This window comes from Astyanax mexicanus, chromosome 1 (genome assembly GCF_023375975.1).
Source record: "Astyanax mexicanus isolate ESR-SI-001 chromosome 1, AstMex3_surface, whole genome shotgun sequence".
In the NCBI taxonomy this organism is placed as follows: domain Eukaryota; kingdom Metazoa; phylum Chordata; class Actinopteri; order Characiformes; family Acestrorhamphidae; genus Astyanax; species Astyanax mexicanus.
The window spans coordinates 109,922,672-109,940,868 of NC_064408.1; the positions used below are offsets into that span (position 1 = coordinate 109,922,672).

Consider the following 18,197-nt stretch of genomic DNA (forward strand, 5'->3'; position numbering starts at 1 on the left):
TCTACCTACAGTAATGTGTAAAGATGTACTTGTAAATAAAAATAGTTACAATTTCCTCAGCAGAAAGAGTGCAGTGTGTGTGGTGTGAACATTGTATTCCTTTAGCTAGACCTCTGCCATAAAGACAAAACATCTAAGCATTTTGACTTGCAGTACTTACACAATGCCAAAGGGACAATGCATTTTGGGGGCACTGATGATTTGTGTGAGAAAGGAAATCAGTTTTGACACGTGGGTAAACTGTTTTTGGAGCGATATGAGCAGTGATGAGGATCCATGTAGTTTTGCTGCACCGTCCAGTTTATTTTGACAGACGGACAAAATTAATGAAAATGTGCCAAAGCAATTGAGAAGGATCTATGCCATTTTTATGGTACTGACTATTTATATGGGAGAAAGACTTCATTTTGAAGCAAGAATGAACGTTTTGGGAGACATATGACATTTTGCTGGTTATCTGAAGTGTTGTGAAGAACTGTAAGTCTGTTTGGCCAATTTACCTTTTAGTTATAGGAATGTCATCTCAGTTTCAAGAAATGAGCCAAACCAATTGAGAAAAACTGTAAGATTCTTTTGGGAGCAGTCATGCCGAAAAACTGAATGAATAAGTTCGGGACAGCAAGGTTGTCTGTTTTAAAAATGCAAGGCTCCATAGCTCTGAGGTTAGAGCACTGGTCTTGTAAACCAGGGGTCGCGAGTTCGATTCTCGGTGGGGCCTTTGTGATTCTTTTGGGGGCAGTGGTTCCAAAAAAACAGCATGGCCTAGTTTGGCGCCGCAAGGTTGTCTGGTTAAAAACCCAGGACAAGTGGTTTAAAAAAGCTGGGCTCCATATCTCAAATGTTAGAGCTCTTGTCTTGTAAACCATGGGTCGCGAGTTCAATTCTCGCTGGGGCATTTGTGATTCTTTTGGGGGCAGTGGTGCCAAAGAAACCCAATGTCCAAGTTTGGCACCGAAAGGTTGTCTGGTTAAAAACCCAGGACAAGTGGTTTAAAAAGACAAGGCTCCATAGCTCAGAGGTTAGAGCACTGGTCTTGTAAACCAGGGGTTGCGAGTTCAATTCTCGCTGGGGCCTTTGCATTGTATTTGGGTCAGTCGTGCCAAAAACAGGTTATTGTAGTTTGGGACCACAAGGTGTCTGGTTTAAACCCAAAGACCAGTTGATCAAGCAGGCAGGGCTCAGTAGCTCAGACGTTAGCGCGCTGATCTTGTAAACCAGGGGCAGCGAACTCAATTCTAGTTGGTGCATTTAAGATTCTTTTGGGAGCAGTCATGCCGAAAAACTGAATGAAGAAGTTCGGGACAGCAAGGTTGTCTGTTTTAAAAACGCAAGGCTCCATTGCTCAGAGGTAAGAGCACTGGTCTTGTATACCAGGGGTCGCGAGTATAATTCTCGCTGGGGCCTTAGTGATTCTTTTGGGGGCAGTGGTTCCAAAAAAACAGCATGGCCAAGTTTGGCACCGCAATGTTGTCTGGTTAAAAACGCAGGACAAGTGTTTTAAAAAGGCTAGGCTCCATAGCTCAGAGGTTAGAGCACTGGTCTTGTAAACCAGGGGTCGCGAGTTCAATTCTCGCTGGGGCCTTTGCGTTGATTTTGGGTCAGTCGTGCCAAAAAAACAGGTTATTGTAGTTTGGGACCGCAAGGTGTCTGGTTTAAACCCGAAGACCAGTCGATCAAGCAGGCAGCGCTCAATAGCTCAGAGGTTAGCTTACTGATCTTGTAAACCAGGGGTCGTGAGCTCAATTCTAGTTGGTGCATTTAAGATTCTTTTGGGAGCAGTCATGCCGAAAAACTGAATGAAGAAGTTCGGGACAGCAAGGTTGTCTGTTTTACAGTTTTTCTCCATTGGTTTGGCTCATTTCTTGAAACTGAGATGACATTCTCAAAATAACATGGACAAATTCCCAAACTAACTTGCAGTTTCTCATAACAGAATGGCATTTCTCATTGCTTTCATCACATTTCAAATGCTTTGTACATGTCTCAAGCACTTAGTACATCTTTGCAAATGGTTTTGTACAAGTAGCCTACACTTAACACAATCATCCTACATTTAGTACATTTTCCAAAAGAATGCATCTTGTTGATCTATCTTAATTGGTTAGTTCTCAGTGTAATGGTTGTTCTCTTCAAAACATGTCAGCACAATTTCATCATATAAGTCATCATCTGCAGAATAGTCTGCTCAATTCTCAAAATGAATTAAGAAATTGTAATACAATACAGAACACATATTTTGGAACATTTCATAAATTCATTACAATCAGGTGAGTAGGTAACAGGTGAAAGCAGGTTTTGACGAAAATGAGTGTCCCACATTACTGGTGACCAATCCATCAATTTGTTGTCTATTATTTTGAATGCTGGCATTGCTCTATATACAGTGGATATAAAAAGTCTACACACCCCTGTTCAAATGCCAGGTTTTTGTGTTGTAAAAAAATTAAAGCAAGACAAATAATTTCATAACTTTTTTCACATTTAATGTGACCTATAACCTGTACAATGCAATTGAAAAACAAACATAAATCTTTACAGCGAAAAAATATAAAACAAAAAACTTAAAATCACCTGGTTAAATACATATAACTAATACTTTGTTACAACATCTTTTGCATTCATTACAGCACTCAGTCTTTTTGGGTAGGAACCTATCAGCGTGACACATCTTGATGTGGCAAAATTTGCCCACTCTTCTTTGCATAACTGCTCAAAATCTGACAAAATGTGAGGGCATCTCCTGTGCCCAGCCCTCTTCAGATTACCCCACAGATGTTCAATGGGATTCAGGTCTGGATTCAGGCTGGGCCATTCCAAAGCCTTAATCTTATACTGCTGAAGCCATTCTTTTGTTGATTTAGATGTGTCCTTTGTGTCATTGTTGTGCTGAAAGATGAAGTTCCTTTTCATCTTCAGTTTTCTACCAGAGGCCGAAGGTTTTTGCCAATACTGACTGGTATTTGGAACTGTTCAAAATTCCACCCTGAATAAAGCCCCAGTTCCAGCTGAAGAAAAACAGCCCCAAAGTATGATGCTGCCACCACCATGCTTCACTGTAGGTATGCTGTTCTTTTGGTGACGAGCAGTGTTGCTTTTGCGCCTAATATACCTTTTGGAATTATGTCCAAAACGTTTAACCTTGGTTTCATTAAACCATAACACATTTTCCCACATGTGTTTGGTAGATATCAGATGAATTTTTGGAAAATTAAGTAGAGCTTAGATGTTTTCTGGATGTTTGTTTTGCACAGACATATGAAGACGTCAGCAGATTGTTGTCACATGTACTACACAGCCAGTACTTGCCAGAAATTCTTGCAGCTCCTTCAGTGCTGCTGTCGGCCTCTTGGCAGCCTTCTTGACCAATTTTCTTCTTGTCTTATCATCAATTTTTGTCAAATGTCTTGTTCTTGGTAATGTCTTGTTGTGCCATGTTTTCTCCACTTGATGATGACAGTCTTCAAAGTGTCCCATGGTATATTTAATGACTTTTGTAGCCTTCACTTGACTGATATCTATGAATAATGAGATACCTCTGATGCTCTGGCATCTCTTTGTGGACCATGGCTTGTGCTGAAAGATGTGGCTACAAAAATATCAGGACAAGCCTACTAGAACAGTTAAACTTTATTTGGAGTTGATCAGAGGCACTTTAATTGTTGACAGGTGTGTGCTGACTCCAATTTAAAGTGAGTTTGAAGGTTATTGGTTAAATTTGAACACAGCAACACCCCTAGTTATAAAAGGGTGTGCACACTTATGCAACCTCAATATCTCAGTTGTTTATTTTTACTTCACCTCCCTGAAAGATTTCTGTTTGTTTTTCAATTGCATTGTACAGGTTATAGGTCACATTATAGGTAGAAATTATTTGTCTTATTGTAATTTTTTTTACATCACAAAAACCTGCCATTTGAACAGGGGTGTGTAGACTTTTTCTATCCACTGTACACTCTAAAAAACAGAGGTACGATATGAGTACTTTTTTGTACTCGAAGGTACACTCTTTATAATTGTACCCTCAAAGGTACAATATTGGTCTTTACAGGGTCAGATTTGTTCCCTCTGAAGTACAAAGTAATTTCTAACAGCAATAAGTACAAATTTGTACCATTTAACCAGCCAAAGGGTACATTCAGTATTCTGCATCACTGTACTAATGAACAATATATATTTAAATTGCACATTTTTTTATTTGAAAGCCAGACAATTTTGTATCATCAAGTTTTTGAGCCATATTTAGTTGATGATAATGTTTATAATCTTTATGATCTTTACTGCCACAAAAACCATGGGTACAAAAAAGGACTTTCACTGAAAGGTACTTTTTTGTGCCTCAATATAAGGTACAGCCCCAGCGACAAGCTTTGTACTCTTTTAAGTACAAATCTGTACTTATATTTCTTAGAGTGTATACATCTTGGCCTGGTGCTAGTTCTTTGATGCTAGTCCTGTGATTATATAACGATGATATAGTCCTGTGATGATATAATGATTATATAGTCCTGTGGCGATCAGTGTAGAGGATGGCTCAGGCATTCTTCCCACAGTGCATTGCTAAAGAACATATCAGATGCAATGTTGATGAGAATTTATGGCCAAACAGACTGCAGCGGATGGATGGCCAGGAAGGTGATGGAGAGAGGGGAGTGACACAGAGTAGTCAGAATGTTACTGTATTGCATTTGTGATGCTTGACTATTTTTTTACCTACTGTAATGTATTTTGTTTTGTTTTTGCAGGTTTTTGTAATTTGTATACATAGTATATTTGATACATTTTCCTTAGTATTTTCTTTTCTTTCTACCTACAGTAATGTGTAAAAATGTACTTGTAAATAAAAATAGTTACAATTTCCTCAGCAGAAAGAGTGCAGTGTGTGTGGTGTGAACATTGTATTCCTTTAGCTAGACCTCTGCCATAAAGACAAAACATCTAAGCATTTTGACTTGCAGTACTTACACAATGCCAAAAGGACAATGCATTTTGGGGGCACTGATGATTTGTGTGAGAAAGGAAATCAGTTTTGACACGTGGGTAAATTGTTTTTGGAGCGATATGAGCAGTGATGAGGATCCATGTAGTTTTGCTGCACCGTCCAGTTTATTTTGACAGATGGACAAAATTAATGAAAATGTGCCAAAGCAATTGAGAAGGATCTATGCCATTTTTATGGTACTGACTATTTATATGGGAGAAAGACTTCATTTTGAAGCAAGAATGAACGTTTTGGGAGACATATGACATTTTGCTGGTTATCTGAAGTGTTGTGAAGAACTGTAAGTCTGTTTGGCCAATTTACCTTTTAGTTATAGGAATGTCATCTCAGTTTCAAGAAATGAGCCAAACCAATTGAGAAAAACTGTAAAAATGCAAGGCTCCATAGCTCAGAGGTTAGAGCACTGGTCTTGTAAACCAGGGGTCGCGAGTTCAATTCTCGCTGGGGCCTTTGTGATTCTTTTGGGGGCAGTGGTTCCAAAAAAACAGCATGGTCTAGTTTGGCACCGCAAGGTTGTCTGGTTTTAAGCCCAAGACCAGTGTATCAAGCAGGCAGGGCTCGATAACTCAGAAGTTAGAGCACTGGTCTTGTAAACCAGGGGTCGCGAGTTCAATTCTAGTTGGTGCATTTAAGATTCTTTTGGAAGCAGTCATGCCAAAAACTGAATGGCGAAGTTTGGGACAGCAATGTTGTCTTTTTCAAACCTCAAGAAAAGTGTTTTAAAAAGGCAAGGCTCCATAGCTCAGAGGTTAGAGCACTGGTCTTGTAAACCAGGGGTCGCGAGTTAAATTCTCGCTGGGGCCTTTGTGATTCTTTTGGGAGCAGTGGTGCCAAAAAAATAGCATGTCCAAGTTTGGCACCGCAAGGTTGTCTGGTTAAAAACCCAGGACAAGTGGTTTAAAAAGGCTGGGCTCCATAGCTCAGAGGTTAGAGCACTGGTCTTGTAAACCAGGGGTCGCGAGTTCAATTCTCGCTGGGGCCTTTGCGTTGACTTTGGGTCAGTCCTGCCAAAAAAACAGGTTATTGTAGTTTGGGACCACAAGGTGTCTGGTTTAAATCCAAAGACCAGTTGATTAAGCAGGCAGGGCTCAATAGCTCAGACGTTAGCGCACTGATCTTGTAAACCAGGGGCAGCGAACTCAATTCTCGTTGGTGCATTTAAGATTCTTTTGGGAGCAGTCATGCCGAAAAACTGAATGAAGAAGTTCGGGACAGCAAGGTTGTCTGTTTTAAAAACGCAAGGCTCCATTGCTCAGAGGTAAGAGCACTGGTCTTGTATACCAGGGGTTGCGAATATAATTCTCGCTGGGGCCTTAGTGATTCTTTTGGGGGAAGTGGTTCCAAAAAAACAGCATGGCCAAGTTTGGCACCGCAATGTTGTCTGGTTAAAAACGCAGGACAAGTGTTTTAAAAAGGCGAGGCTCCATAGCTCAGAGGTTAGAGCACTGGTCTTGTAAACCAAGGGTCGCGAGTTCAATTCTCGCTGGGGCCTTTGCGTTGATTTTGGGTCAGTCGTGCCAAAAAAACAGGTTATTGTAGTTTGGGACCGCAAGGTGTCTGGTTTAAACCCGAAGACCAGTCGATCAAGCAGGCAGCGCTCAATAGCTCAGAGGTTAGCTTACTGATCTTGTAAACCAGGGGTCGTGAGCTCAATTCTAGTTGGTGCATTTAAGATTCTTTTGGGAGCAGTCATACCGAAAACTGAATGCTGAAGTTTGGGACAGCAATGTTGTCTTGTTCAAACCTCAAGACCAGTGATTTAAAAATGCAAGGCACCATAGCTCAGAGGTTAGAGCACTGGTCTTGTAAACCAGGGGTCGCGAGTTCAATTCTTGCTGGGGCCTTTGTGATTCTTTTGGGGGCAGTGGTGCCAAAGAAACTCCATGTTGAAGTTTGGCACCGAAAAGTGGTTTAAAAAGGCTGGGCTCCATAGCTCAGAGGTTAGAGCACTGGTCTTGTAAACCAGGGGCAGCGAACTCAATTCTAGTTGATGCATTTAAGATTCTTTTGGGAGCAGTCATGCCGAAAAACTGAATGAAGAAGTTCGGGACAGCAAGGTTGTCTGTTTTAAAAACGCAAGGCTCCATTGCTCAGAGGTAAGAGCACTGGTCTTGTATACCAGGGGTCGCGAGTATAATTCTCGCTGGGGCCTTAGTGATTCTTTTGGGGGCAGTGGTTCCAAAAAAACAGCATGGCCAAGTTTGGCACCGCAATGTTGTCTGGTTAAAAACCCAGGACAAGTGTTTTACAGTTTTTCTCCATTGGTTTGGCTCATTTCTTGAAACTGAGATGACATTCTCAAAATAACATGGACAAATTCCCAAACTAACTTGCAGTTTCTCATAACAGAATGGCATTTCTCATTGCTTTCATCACATTTCAAATGCTTTGTACATGTCTCAAGCACTTAGTACATCTTTGCAAATGGTTTTGTACAAGTAGCCTACACTTAACACAATCATCCTACATTTAGTACATTTTCCAAAAGAATGCATCTAGTTGATCTATCTTAATTGGTTAGTTCTCAGTGTAATGGTTGTTCTCTTCAAAACATGTCAGCACAATTTCATCATATAAGTCATCATCTGCAGAATAGTCTGCTCAATTCTCAAAATGAATTAAGAAATTGTAATACAATACAGAACACATATTTTGGAACATTTCATAAATTCATTACAATCAGGTGAGTAGGTAACAGGTGAAAGCAGGTTTTGACGAAAATGAGTGTCCCACATTACTGGTGACCAATCCATCAGTTTGTTGTCTATTATTTTGAATGCTGGCATTGCTCTATATACAGTGGATATAAAAAGTCTACACACCCCTGTTCAAATGCAAGGTTTTTGTGTTGTAAAAAAAATTAAAGCAAGACAAATAATTTCATAACTTTTTTCACATTTAATGTGACCTATAACCTGTACAATGCAATTGAAAAACAAACATAAATCTTTACAGCGAAAAAATATAAAACAAAAAAATCACCTGGTTAAATACATATAACTAATACTTTGTTGCAACATCTTTTGCATTTATTACAGCACTCAGTCTTTTTGGGTAGGAACCTATCAGCGTGACACATCTTGATGTGGCAAAATTTGCCCACTCTTCTTTGCATAACTGCTCAAAATCTGACAAAATGTGAGGGCATCTCCTGTGCCCAGCCCTCTTCAGATTACCCCACAGATGTTCAATGGGATTCAGGTTTGGATTCAGGCTGGGCCATTCCAAAGCCTTAATCTTATACCGCTGAAGCCATTCTTTTGTTGATTTAGATGTGTCCTTTGTGTCATTGTTGTGCTGAAAGATGAAGTTCCTTTTCATCTTCAGTTTTCTACCAGAGGCCGAAGGTTTTTGCCAATACTGACTGGTATTTGGAACTGTTCAAAATTCCGTCCACCCTGAATAAAGCCCCAGTTCCAGCTGAAGAAAAACAGCCCCAAAGTATGATGCTGCCACCACCATGCTTCACTGTAGGTATGCTGTTCTTTTGGTGACGAGCAGTGTTGCTTTTGCGCCTAATATACCTTTTGGAATTATGTCCAAAACGTTTAACCTTGGTTTCATTAAACCATAACACATTCTCCCACATGCGTTTGGTAGATATCAGATGAATTTTTGGAAAATTAAGTAGAGCTTAGATGTTTTCTGGATGTTTGTTTTGCACAGACATATGAAGAAGTCGGCAGATTGTTGTCACATGTACTACACAGCCAGTACTTGCCAGAAATTCTTGCAGCTCCTTCAGTGCTGCTGTCGGCCTCTTGGCAGCCTCCTTGACCAATTTTCTTCTTGTCTTATCATCAATTTTTGTCAAATGTCTTGTTCTTGGTAATGTCTTGTTGTGCCATGTTTTCTCCACTTGATGATGACAGTCTTCAAAGTGTTCCATGGTATATTTAATGACTTTTGTAGCCTTCACTTGACTGATATCTATGAATAATGAGATACCTCTGATGCTCTGGCATCTCTTTGTGGACCATGGCTTGTGCTGAAAGATGTGGCTACAAAAATATCAGGACAATCCTACAAGAACAGTTAAACTTTATTTGGAGTTGATCAGAGGCACTTTAATTGTTGACAGGTGTGTGCTGACTTCAATTTAAAGTGAGTTTGAAGGTTATTGGTTAAATTTGAACACAGCAACACCCCTAGTTATAAAAGGGTGTGCACACTTATGCAACCTCAATATCTCAGTTGTTTATTTTTACTTCACCTCCCTGAAAGATTTCTGTTTGTTTTTCAATTGCATTGTACAGGTTATAGGTCACATTATAGGTAGAAATGATTTGTCTTATTGTAATTTTTTTTACATCACAAAAACCTACCATTTGAACAGGGGTGTGTAGACTTTTTCTATCCACTGTATACATCTTGGCCTGGTGCTAGTTCTTTGATGCTAGTCCTGTGATTATATAATGATGATATAGTCCTGTGATGATATAATGATTATATAGTCCTGTGGCGATCAGTGTAGAGGATGGCTCAGGCATTCTTCCCACAGTGCATTGCTAAAGAACATATCAGATGCAATGTTGATGAGAATTTATGGCCAAACAGACTGCAGCGGATGGATGGCCAGGAAGATGAGCAGGAGAGAGAGGGGAGTGACACAGAGTAGTCAGAATGTTACTGTATTGCATTTGTGATGCTTGACTATTTTTTTACCTACTGTAATGTATTTTGTTTTGTTTTTGCAGGTTTTTGTAATTTGTATACATAGTATATTTGATACATTTTCCTTAGTATTTTCTTTTCTTTCTACCTACAGTAATGTGTAAAAATGTACTTGTAAATAAAAATAGTTACAATTTCCTCAGCAGAAAGAGTGCAGTGTGTGTGGTGTGAACATTGTATTCCTTTAGCTAGACCTCTGCCATAAAGACAAAACATCTAAGCATTTTGACTTGCAGTACTTACACAATGCCAAAGGGACAATGCATTTTGGGGGCACTGATGATTTGTGTGAGAAAGGAAATCAGTTTTGACACGTGGGTAAACTGTTTTTGGAGCGATATGAGCAGTGATGAGGATCCATGTAGTTTTGCTGCACCGTCCAGTTTATTTTGACAGATGGACAAAATTAATGAAAATGTGCCAAAGCAATTGAGAAGGATCTATGCCATTTTTATGGTACTGACTATTTATATGGGAGAAAGACTTCATTTTGAAGCAAGAATGAACGTTTTGGGAGACATATGACATTTTGCTGGTTATCTGAAGTGTTGTGAAGAACTGTAAGTCTGTTTGGCCAATTTACCTTTTAGTTATAGGAATGTCATCTCAGTTTCAAGAAATGAGCCAAACCAATTGAGAAAAACTGTAAAAAGGGTAGGCTCCATAGCTCAGAGGTTAGAGCACTGGTCTTGTAAACCAGGGGTCGCGAGTTCAATTCTCGCTGGGGCCTTTGCGTTGATTTTGGGTCAGTCGTGCCAAAAAAACAGGTTTTTGTAGTTTGGGACCGCAAGGTGTCTGGTTTAAACCCGAAGACCAGTCGATCAAGCAGGCAGCGCTCAATAGCTCAGAGGTTAGCTTACTGATCTTGTAAACCAGGGGTCGTGAGCTCAATTCTAGTTGGTGCATTTAAGATTCTTTTGGGAGCAGTCATACCGAAAACTGAAGTTTGGGACAGCAATGTTGTCTTGTTCAAACCTCAAGACCAGTGATTTAAAAATGCAAGGCACCATAGCTCAGAGGTTAGAGCACTGGTCTTGTAAACCAGGGGTCGCGAGTTCAATTCTCGCTGGGGCCTTTGTGATTCTTTTGGGGGCAGTGGTGCCAAAGAAACTCCATGTTGAAGTTTGGCACCGAAAAGTGGTTTAAAAAGGCTGGGCTCCATAGCTCAGAGGTTAGAGCACTGGTCTTGTAAACCAGGGGTCGTGAGTTCAATTCTCGCTGGGGCCTTTGAGTTGACTTTGGGTCAGTCCTGCCAAAAAAACAGGTTATTGTAGTTTGGGACCACAAGGTGTCTGGTTTAAATCCAAAGACCAGTTGATCAAGCAGGCAGGGCTCAATAGCTCAGACGTTAGCGCACTGATCTTGTAAACCAGGGTCGCGAATTCAATTCTAGTTGGTGCATTTAAGATTCTTTTGGGAGCCGTCATGCTGAAAAACTGAATGAAGAAGTTCGGGACAGCAAGGTTGTCCGTTGGGCAATTCTAGTTGGTGCATTTAAGATTCTTATGGGAGCAGTCATACCGAAAACTGAATGCTGAAGATTGGGACAGCAATGTTGTCTTGTTCAAACCTCAAGACCAGTGTTTTAAAAATGCAAGGCTCCATAGCTCAGAGGTTAGAGCACTGGTCTTGTAAACCAGGGGTCGCGAGTTCAATTCTCGCTGGGGCCTTAGTGATTCTTTTGGGGGCAGTGGTGCCAAAGAAACCCCATGTCCAAGTTTGGCACCGAAAGGTTGTCTGGTTAAAAACCCAGGACAAGTTGTTTAAAAAGGCAAGGCTCCATAGCTCAGAGCTTAGAGCACTGGTCGTGTAAACCAGGGGTCGGGAGTTCAATTCTCGCTGGGGCCTTTGAGGTGCTTTTGAGATCAGTTGTGTTGAAAAAGATTATGTTTTTATTTTTGGACAGCAATGTTGTCTTGTTCAAACCTCAAGACCAGTGTTTAAAAAGTGCAAGGCTCCATAGCTCAGAGGTTAGAGCACTGGTCTTGTAAACCAGGCTTCGCGAGTTCAATTCTCGCTGGGGCCTTTGTGATTCTTTTGGGAACAGTGGTGCCAAAAAAATAGCATCTCCAAGTTTGGCACCGCAAGGTTGTCTGGTTAAAAACCCAGGACAAGTGGTTTAAAAAGGCTGGGCTCCATAGCTCAGAGGTTAGAGCACTGGTCTTGTAAACTAGGAGTCGTGAGTTCAATTCTCGCTGGGGACTTTACATTGGTATTGGGTGAGTTGTGCCAAAAAAAGAGGTTATTGTAGTTTGGGACCACAAGGTGTCTGGTTTAAACCCAAAGACCAGTTGATCAAGCAGGCAGGGCTCAGTAGCTCAGACGTTAGCGCGCTGATCTTGTAAACCAGGGGTCGTGAATTCAATTCTAGTTGGTGCATTTAAGATTCTTTTGGGAGCAGTCATGCCGAAAAACTGAATGAAGAAGTTCGGGACAGCAAGGTTGTCTATTTTAAACATGCAAGGCTCCATAGCTCAGAGGTTAGACCACTGGTCTTGTAAACCAGGGGTCGCGAGTTGAATTCTCGCTGGGGCCTTTGTGATTCTTTTGGGGGCAGTGGTTCCAAAAAACAGCATGGGCTAGTTTGGCACCGCAAGGTTGTCTTGTTAAAAACCCAGGACAAGTGGTTTAAAAAAGCTGGGCTCCATAATCCAAATGTTAGAGCACTGGTCTTGTAAACCATGGGTCGTGAGTTCAATTCTTGCTGGGGCCTTTGTGATTCTTTTGGGAGCAGTCATACCGAAAACTGAATGCTGAAGTTTGGGACAGCAATGTTGTCTTGTTCAAACCTCAAGACCAGTGTTTTAAAAATGCAAGGCTCCATAGCTCAGAGGTTAGAGCACTGGTCTTGTAAACCAGGGGTCGCGAGTTCAATTCTCGCTGTGGCCTTTGTGATTCTTTTGGGGGCAGTGGTGCCAAAGAAACCCCATGTCCAAGTTTGGCACCGAAAGGTTGTCTGGTTAAAAACCCAGGACAAGTGGTTTAAAAAGGCAAGGCTCCATAGCTCAGAGCTTAGAGCTCTGGTCGTGTAAACCAGGAGTCGCGAGTTCAATTCTCGCTGGGGCCTTTGAGGTGCTTTTGAGATCAGTTGTGTTGAAAAAGATTATGTTTTTATTTTTGGACAGCAATGTTGTCTTGTTCAAACCTCAAGACCAGTGTTTAAAAAATGCAAGGCTCCATAGCTCAGAGGTTAGAGCACTGGTCTTGTAAACCAGGGGTTGCGAGTTCAATTCTCGCTGGGGCCTTTGTGAGTCTTTTGGGGGCAGTGGTGCCAAAGAAACTCCATGTTGAAGTTTGGCACCCAAAGGTTGTGTGGTTAAAAACCCAGGACAAGTGGTTTAAAAAGGCTGGGCTCCATAGCTCAGAGGTTAGAACACTGGTCTTGTAAACCAGGGGTCACGAGTTCAATTCTAGTTGGTGCATTTAAGATTCTTTTGGGAGCAGTCATACCGAAAACTGAATGCTGAAGTTTGGGACAGCAATGTTGTCTTGTTCAAACCTCAAGACCAGTGTTTTAATAATGCAAGGCTCCATAGCGCAGAGGTTAGAGCACTGGTTTTGTAAACCAGGGGTCGCGAGTTCAATTCTCGCTGGGGCCTTTGTGATTCTTTTGGGGGCAGTGGTGCCAAAAAAAGAGGTTATTGTAGTTTGGAACCGCAAGGATGTCTGGTTTTAAGCCCAAGACCAGTGTTTCAAGCAGGCAGGGCTCGATAACTCAGAAGTTAGAGCACTGGTCTTGTAAACCAGGGGTCGCGAGTTCAATTCTAGTTGGTGCATTTAAGATTCTTTTGGAAGCAGTCATGCCAAAAACTGAATGGCGAAGTTTGGGACAGCAATGTTGTCTTTTTCAAACCTCAAGACCAGTGTTTTAAAAAGGCAAGGCTCCATAGCTCAGAGGTTAGAGCACTGGTCTTGTAAACCAGGGGTCGCGAGTTCAATTCTCGCTGGGGCCTTTGTGATTCTTTTGGGGGCAGTGGTGCCAAAGAAACTCCATGTTGATGTTTGGCACCGAAAGGTTGTCTGGTTAAAAACCCAGGACAAGTGATTATAATAGGCTGGGCTCCATAGCTCAGAGGTTAGAACACTGGTCTTGTAAACCAGGGTTCGCGAGTTCAATTCTCGCTGGGGCCTTTGCGTTGACTTTGGGTCAGTCGTGCCAAAAAAACAGGTTAATGTAGTTTGGGACCACAAGGTGTCTGGTTTAAACCAAAAGACCAGTTGGTCAAGCAGGCAGGGCTCAATAGCTCAGACGTTAGCGCACTGATCTTGTAAACTAGGGGTCGCGAATTCAATTCTAGTTGGTGCATTTAAGATTCTTTTGTGAGCAGTCATGCCGAAAAACTGAATGAAGAAGTTTGGGACAGCAAGGTTGTCTGTTTTAAAAATGCAAGGCTCCATAGCTCAGAGGTTAGAGCACTGGTCTTGTAAACCAGGGGTCGCAAGTTCAATTCTCGCTGGGGCGTTTGTGATTCTTTTCGGGGCAGTGGTTCCAAAAAACAGCATGGGCTAGTTTGGCACCGCAAGGTTGTCTGGTTAAAAACCCAGGACAAGTGGTTTAAAAAAGCTGGGCTCCATAACTCAAATGTTAGAGCACTGGTCTTGTAAACCATGGGTCGCGAGTTCAATTCTCGCTGGGGCCTTTGTGATTCTTTTGGGGGCAGTGGTTCCAAAAAAACAGCATGGGCTAGTTTGGCACCGCAAGGTTGTCTGGTTAAAAACCCAGGACAAGTGGTTTAAAAAGGCAAGGCTCCATAGCTCAGAGGTTAGAGCACTGGTCTTGTAAACCAGGGGTTGCGAGTTCAATTCTCGCTGGGGCCTTTGAGGTGCTTTTGAGATCAGTTGTGTTGAAAAAAGGGGTTTAAAGAGACTGGGCTCCATAGCACTGGTCTTGTAAACCAGGGTTCGTGAATTCAATTCTCGCTGGGGCCTTTAAGGTGCTTTTGAGATCAGTTGTGTTGAAAAAAGATTATGTTTTTATTTTTGGACTGGTTTAAACCCCAAGACCAGTGTTTTCAAAAGGCTTGGCTCCATAGCTCAGAGGTTAGAGCACTGGTCTTGTAAACCAGGAGTCGTGAGTTCAATTCTCGCTGGGGACTTTACATTGGTATTGGGTCAGTTGTGCCAAAAAAAGAGGTTGTTGTAGTTTGGAACCGCAAGGATGTCTGCTTTTAACCCCAAGACCAGTGGATCAAGCAGGCAGGGCTCGATAACTTAGAAGTTAGAGCTCTGGTCTTGTAAACCAGGGGTCGCGAGTTCAATTCTAGTTGGGGCCTTTGTGATTCTGGGGGCAGTGGTGCCAAAAAAATAGCATGTCCAAGTTTGGCACCGAAAGGTTGTCTGGTTAAAAACCCAGGACAAGTGGTTTAAAAAGGCTGGGCTCCATAGCTCAGAGGTTAGAGCACTGGTGTTGTAAACCAGGGGTCGCGAGTTAAATTTTCGCTGGGGCCTTTGTGATTCTTTTGGGGGCAGTGGTGCCAAAAAACACCATATCAACGTTTAACACCGAAAGGTTGTCTGGTTAAAAACCCAGGACAAGGGGTTTAAAGAGACTGGGCTCCATAGCACTGGTCTTGTAAACCAGGGTTCACGAATTCAATTCACGCTGGCGCCTTTAAGGTGTTTTTGAGATCAGTTGTGTTGAAAAAAGATTATGTTTTTATTTTGGGACCGCAAAGTTGTCTGGTTTAAACCCGAAGACCAGTGTTTTCAAAAGGCTTGTCTGCATAGCTCAGAGGTTAGAGCACTGGTCTTGTAAACCAGCGGTAGCTAGTTCAATTCTCGCTGGGGCTTTAGTGATTCTTTTTTGGCAGTGGTGCCAAAAAAAATCATGTCCAAGTTTGGCACCGCAAGGTTGTCTGGTTAAAAACCCAGGACAAGTGGTTTAAAAAGGCTGGGCTCCATAGCTCAGAGGTTAGAGCACTGGTCTTGTAAACCACGGGTCGCGAGTTTAATTCTCGCTGGGGCTTTTGTGATTCTTTTGGGGGCAGTGGTGCCAAAAAAAAAGCATGTCCAAGTTTGGCACCGCAAGGTTGTCTGGTTAAAAACCCAGGACAAGGGGTTTAAAAAGGCTGGGCTCCATAGCTCAGAGGTTAGAGCACTGGTCTTGTAAACCAGGGGTCGTGAGTTCAATTCTCTCTGGAGCCTTTAAGATGCTTTTGACATCAGTTGTGTTGAAAAAAGATTATGCATTTATTTTGGGACCGCAAGGTTGTCTGGTTAAAAACCCAGGACAAGTGGTTTAAAAAGGCTGGGCTCCATAGCTCAGAGGTTAGAGCGCTGGTCTTGTAAACCAGGGGTTGCGAGTTCAATTCTCGCTGGGGCCTTCGTGATTCTTTTGGGGGCAGTGGTGCCAAAGAAACGCCATGTCCAAGTTTGGCACAGAAAGGTTGTCTGGTTAAAAACCCAGGACAAGTGGTTTAAAAAGGCTGGGCTCAAAAACTCAGAGGTCAGAGCACTGGTTTGGTAAACCAGGGGTCGCGAGTTCAATTCTCACTGGGGCCTTTGCGTTGATTTTTGGGTCAGTCGTGCTAAAAAAACAGGTTATTGTAGTTTGGGACCGCAAGGTGTCTGGTTTAAACCCGAAGACCAGTCGATCAAGCAGGCAGGGCTCAATAGCTCAGAGGTTAGCGCACTGATCTTGTAAACCAGGGGTCGCGAGCTGAATTCTAGTTGGTGCATTTAAGATTCTTTTGAGAGCAGTCATACCAAAAACTGAATGCAGAAGTTTGGGACAGCAATGTTGTCTTGTTCAAACCTCAAGACCAGTGTTTTAAAAATGCAAGGCTCCATAGCTCAGAGGTTAGAGCACTGGTCTTGTAAACCAGGGGTCGCGAGTTCAATTCTCGCTGGGGCCTTTGTGATTATTTTGGGGGCAGTGTTTCCAAAAAAAGAGAATGGTCTAGTTTGGCACCGCAAGGTTGTCTGGTTAAAAACCCAGGACAAGTGGTTTGAAAAAGCTGGGCTCCATATAACTCAAATGTTAGAGCACTGGTTTTGTAAACCAGGGGTCGCGAGTTCAATTCTCGCTGGGGTCTTTGTGATTCTTTTGGGGGCAGTGGTGCCAAAAAAAAACCCATGTCCAAGTTTGGCACCGAAAGGTTGTCTGGTTAAAAACCCAGGACAAGTGGTTTAAAAAGGCAAGGCTCCATAGCTCACAGGTTAAAGCACTGGTCTTGTAAACAGGGGTCGCGAGCTCAATACTCGCTGGGGCCTTTGTGATTCTTTTGGGGGCAGTGATGCCAAAAAAACGGTGTATCAAAGTTTGGCACCGCAAGGTTGTCTGGTTAAAAACCCAGGACCAGTGGTTTAAAAAGACTGGGTTCCATAGCTCAGAGGTTGCAAGTTCAATTCTTGCTGGGGCCTTTGTTATTCTTTTGGAGGCAGTTTTGCCAAAAAAAGGGCATATTTAAGCTTGGGACCGCAAGGTTGTCTGGTTAAAAACCCAGGACCAGTGGTTTAAAAACACTGGGCTCCATAGCTCAGAGATTAGCACTGGTCTCATAAACCAGGGGTCGCAAGTTCGATTGTCAATGGGGCCTTTGCGTTGCTTTTGGGGGCAGTCGTGCTAAAAAAAACAGGATACTGTAGTTTGGGACCGCAAGGTTGTCTGGTTTAAACCTGAAGACCAGTGGTTCAAGCAGGTAGGGCTCCATAGCTCAGAGGTTAGAGCACTGGTCCTGTGAACCAGGGGTTGTGAGTTCAATTGTCGCTGCGGCCTGTAAGATGCTTTTGAAAGCAGTCATGTTGAAAAAACATGATACGTTTATTTGGAACCACAAGGTCGTCTGGTTTAAACCCGAAAACCAGTCACACAAACAGGCAGGGCTTCATAGCTCAGAGGTGAGAGGACTGGTCTTGTAAACCAGGGGTCATGAGTTCAATTCTCACTTGGGCCTTTGAGATTCTTTTGGGGGCAGTCGTGCTGAAAAATCGGGATACCCTACTTTGGAACCGCAAGGTGTTCTGGTTCAAACATCAAGACGAGTGGCTGAAACAGGCAGGGTTCCATAGCTCAGAGTTTAGAGCTCTTGTAAACCACCGGGTAATATCAGCCTCAGTAAGTAGGACAGTTTTCCCAATTTCTGCCTTTCTACCAAAGTAGATACCATCCACAGCAGTTGTTAAGTGTTTAAATGTAAAACAGCCCCATGTGCTTGTGCTAGTACTGCACATCCTTAGTGTACACCAATGTAAACTGAGCACACAACAGCCCAAGGTACTCCATGTAGAATATAAGTCATCAAATGAGAAGACTGAGCCTAATGTGCACTAATGATTTACTGCAAATCAGTGAAACTATGCAAACTGACAAATGGCAAGGTGTGGCACCATTTAGGTGGCAGTCTTCTATAATGACAAGAGACAGTGTCTTAAACAGACAGGGCTCCATAGCTCAGAAGTTAGAAAACTGGTCTTGTAAACCAGTTGTCGTGAGTTCAATTCCTGCTGGGACCATTGAGAGTTTAACAATACAAGATTTGTTCATTTTTGCCTTCAAGCCTTGATCATTATTGGGTCAACCTGC

The 18,197-nt window shown here is 42.4% G+C and overlaps 28 non-coding genes across 28 annotated transcripts; all 28 read left to right on the forward strand.

Moving 5' to 3' along the window:
- The first annotated feature begins 645 nt into the window (after positions 1-645).
- trnat-ugu (transfer RNA threonine (anticodon UGU)) lies at positions 646-718 on the forward strand. Its single transcript has one exon. It is a non-coding gene; the product is annotated as a tRNA-Thr (tRNA).
- Positions 719-1,001: 283 nt separating this feature from the next.
- Positions 1,002-1,074, forward strand: trnat-ugu (transfer RNA threonine (anticodon UGU)). The gene has a single exon. It is a non-coding gene; the product is annotated as a tRNA-Thr (tRNA).
- A 435-nt stretch (positions 1,075-1,509) lies between these two features.
- On the forward strand, positions 1,510-1,582 carry trnat-ugu (transfer RNA threonine (anticodon UGU)). The gene has a single exon. It is a non-coding gene; the product is annotated as a tRNA-Thr (tRNA).
- A 3,794-nt stretch (positions 1,583-5,376) lies between these two features.
- On the forward strand, positions 5,377-5,449 carry trnat-ugu (transfer RNA threonine (anticodon UGU)). Its single transcript has one exon. It is a non-coding gene; the product is annotated as a tRNA-Thr (tRNA).
- A 281-nt stretch (positions 5,450-5,730) lies between these two features.
- On the forward strand, positions 5,731-5,803 carry trnat-ugu (transfer RNA threonine (anticodon UGU)). Its single transcript has one exon. It is a non-coding gene; the product is annotated as a tRNA-Thr (tRNA).
- A 105-nt stretch (positions 5,804-5,908) lies between these two features.
- On the forward strand, positions 5,909-5,981 carry trnat-ugu (transfer RNA threonine (anticodon UGU)). The gene has a single exon. It is a non-coding gene; the product is annotated as a tRNA-Thr (tRNA).
- A 437-nt stretch (positions 5,982-6,418) lies between these two features.
- trnat-ugu (transfer RNA threonine (anticodon UGU)) lies at positions 6,419-6,491 on the forward strand. The gene has a single exon. It is a non-coding gene; the product is annotated as a tRNA-Thr (tRNA).
- Positions 6,492-6,770: 279 nt separating this feature from the next.
- Positions 6,771-6,843, forward strand: trnat-ugu (transfer RNA threonine (anticodon UGU)). Its single transcript has one exon. It is a non-coding gene; the product is annotated as a tRNA-Thr (tRNA).
- A 3,487-nt stretch (positions 6,844-10,330) lies between these two features.
- Positions 10,331-10,403, forward strand: trnat-ugu (transfer RNA threonine (anticodon UGU)). Its single transcript has one exon. It is a non-coding gene; the product is annotated as a tRNA-Thr (tRNA).
- Positions 10,404-10,675: 272 nt separating this feature from the next.
- Positions 10,676-10,748, forward strand: trnat-ugu (transfer RNA threonine (anticodon UGU)). Its single transcript has one exon. It is a non-coding gene; the product is annotated as a tRNA-Thr (tRNA).
- Positions 10,749-10,827: 79 nt separating this feature from the next.
- On the forward strand, positions 10,828-10,900 carry trnat-ugu (transfer RNA threonine (anticodon UGU)). Its single transcript has one exon. It is a non-coding gene; the product is annotated as a tRNA-Thr (tRNA).
- A 370-nt stretch (positions 10,901-11,270) lies between these two features.
- On the forward strand, positions 11,271-11,343 carry trnat-ugu (transfer RNA threonine (anticodon UGU)). Its single transcript has one exon. It is a non-coding gene; the product is annotated as a tRNA-Thr (tRNA).
- A 283-nt stretch (positions 11,344-11,626) lies between these two features.
- trnat-ugu (transfer RNA threonine (anticodon UGU)) lies at positions 11,627-11,699 on the forward strand. The gene has a single exon. It is a non-coding gene; the product is annotated as a tRNA-Thr (tRNA).
- A 105-nt stretch (positions 11,700-11,804) lies between these two features.
- trnat-ugu (transfer RNA threonine (anticodon UGU)) lies at positions 11,805-11,877 on the forward strand. The gene has a single exon. It is a non-coding gene; the product is annotated as a tRNA-Thr (tRNA).
- Positions 11,878-12,136: 259 nt separating this feature from the next.
- trnat-ugu (transfer RNA threonine (anticodon UGU)) lies at positions 12,137-12,209 on the forward strand. The gene has a single exon. It is a non-coding gene; the product is annotated as a tRNA-Thr (tRNA).
- A 280-nt stretch (positions 12,210-12,489) lies between these two features.
- Positions 12,490-12,562, forward strand: trnat-ugu (transfer RNA threonine (anticodon UGU)). Its single transcript has one exon. It is a non-coding gene; the product is annotated as a tRNA-Thr (tRNA).
- Positions 12,563-12,845: 283 nt separating this feature from the next.
- Positions 12,846-12,918, forward strand: trnat-ugu (transfer RNA threonine (anticodon UGU)). The gene has a single exon. It is a non-coding gene; the product is annotated as a tRNA-Thr (tRNA).
- A 281-nt stretch (positions 12,919-13,199) lies between these two features.
- trnat-ugu (transfer RNA threonine (anticodon UGU)) lies at positions 13,200-13,272 on the forward strand. The gene has a single exon. It is a non-coding gene; the product is annotated as a tRNA-Thr (tRNA).
- Positions 13,273-13,553: 281 nt separating this feature from the next.
- On the forward strand, positions 13,554-13,626 carry trnat-ugu (transfer RNA threonine (anticodon UGU)). The gene has a single exon. It is a non-coding gene; the product is annotated as a tRNA-Thr (tRNA).
- A 105-nt stretch (positions 13,627-13,731) lies between these two features.
- trnat-ugu (transfer RNA threonine (anticodon UGU)) lies at positions 13,732-13,804 on the forward strand. The gene has a single exon. It is a non-coding gene; the product is annotated as a tRNA-Thr (tRNA).
- Positions 13,805-14,063: 259 nt separating this feature from the next.
- Positions 14,064-14,136, forward strand: trnat-ugu (transfer RNA threonine (anticodon UGU)). The gene has a single exon. It is a non-coding gene; the product is annotated as a tRNA-Thr (tRNA).
- Positions 14,137-14,418: 282 nt separating this feature from the next.
- Positions 14,419-14,491, forward strand: trnat-ugu (transfer RNA threonine (anticodon UGU)). The gene has a single exon. It is a non-coding gene; the product is annotated as a tRNA-Thr (tRNA).
- Positions 14,492-14,696: 205 nt separating this feature from the next.
- trnat-ugu (transfer RNA threonine (anticodon UGU)) lies at positions 14,697-14,769 on the forward strand. Its single transcript has one exon. It is a non-coding gene; the product is annotated as a tRNA-Thr (tRNA).
- A 279-nt stretch (positions 14,770-15,048) lies between these two features.
- Positions 15,049-15,121, forward strand: trnat-ugu (transfer RNA threonine (anticodon UGU)). Its single transcript has one exon. It is a non-coding gene; the product is annotated as a tRNA-Thr (tRNA).
- Positions 15,122-15,566: 445 nt separating this feature from the next.
- trnat-ugu (transfer RNA threonine (anticodon UGU)) lies at positions 15,567-15,639 on the forward strand. Its single transcript has one exon. It is a non-coding gene; the product is annotated as a tRNA-Thr (tRNA).
- Positions 15,640-15,744: 105 nt separating this feature from the next.
- Positions 15,745-15,817, forward strand: trnat-ugu (transfer RNA threonine (anticodon UGU)). Its single transcript has one exon. It is a non-coding gene; the product is annotated as a tRNA-Thr (tRNA).
- A 106-nt stretch (positions 15,818-15,923) lies between these two features.
- trnat-ugu (transfer RNA threonine (anticodon UGU)) lies at positions 15,924-15,996 on the forward strand. Its single transcript has one exon. It is a non-coding gene; the product is annotated as a tRNA-Thr (tRNA).
- A 458-nt stretch (positions 15,997-16,454) lies between these two features.
- trnat-ugu (transfer RNA threonine (anticodon UGU)) lies at positions 16,455-16,527 on the forward strand. The gene has a single exon. It is a non-coding gene; the product is annotated as a tRNA-Thr (tRNA).
- Positions 16,528-18,197: the final 1,670 nt, after the last annotated feature.